At 43.0% G+C, this 938-nt stretch overlaps 1 pseudogene; it reads left to right on the forward strand.

Moving 5' to 3' along the window:
* Positions 1-515: 515 nt before the first annotated feature.
* LOC116639618 lies at positions 516-632 on the forward strand (annotated as a pseudogene).
* Positions 633-938: the final 306 nt, after the last annotated feature.

Consider the following 938-nt stretch of genomic DNA (forward strand, 5'->3'; position numbering starts at 1 on the left):
AACCCTGTCACTTCTTCTCTTGAAATCATTGTCAAAGGCACTTGAAAGCATACTTTAAAATCTTACTGATTAATGACCTCAAAGGACAATACCACAGCCTCCCTTTCTCAACTATGAAATAATAAAGTACTTAAGCTTTTATAAAAAGTATCATATACTAAAAAACAGGCTTGTGCCTAAGTGGGTATTATTTGGTTTCTGGAAGAACTGCATAAATAGAATGGTAAGGGAGGGTGAGGATGAGGTAGTGATGGTGATGGGGATACGGTGGGCATGGGCCTGCCCAATAGTCCAGAGGGAACATGAAATGATAAAATGTAAGTCATGGTTCTATTTGCCTTGTGAAAATGTAAAATTATCCAAATTTTTCATGTAGACAAAAAATAAAAACAAAGAAAAACTAGGGCTATGTTATGGACTGAGGGTTTCAAATTCACATGTTGAAACTCTACCTCCCAATGTAATGGTGTTAGGAGGTGGGGGGCTTTGGGAGGTAGTAAAGATTAGCTGGGGTCGTCTACGGCCATACCACCCTGAACGCGCCCGATCTCGTCTGATCTCGGAAGCTAAGCAGGGTCGGGCCTGGTTAGTACTTGGATGGGAGATTAGCTGGGGTCATGAGGGTGGAGACCTCATGACTGGGGTTAGCGTGCTCATAAGGGTCATGAGACATCTTGTTTCCCTCCTCAGCTCTCTGCCATGTAGAGACAACAAGATGTCAGCTGGAAGTGTGTTCTCACTGAATCTAACAGCACCTCGATTTTGGACTTTGCAGCCTTCAGAATTTCTGTTGTTTATAAGGACATCTAGTCTGTGGTGTTTTTGTTATAGCAGCCTAAACGCACTAAGGACACTATGGAGCATCCTACTGGAAATGATGGTGAGACCTGGCATTGTTGTGCAATGGATGTTTTGCCTCTCTCCTCATATGGACTTGC

This window comes from Phoca vitulina, unplaced genomic scaffold (genome assembly GCF_004348235.1).
Source record: "Phoca vitulina isolate PV1807 unplaced genomic scaffold, GSC_HSeal_1.0 scaffold18, whole genome shotgun sequence".
In the NCBI taxonomy this organism is placed as follows: Eukaryota; Metazoa; Chordata; class Mammalia; order Carnivora; family Phocidae; genus Phoca; species Phoca vitulina.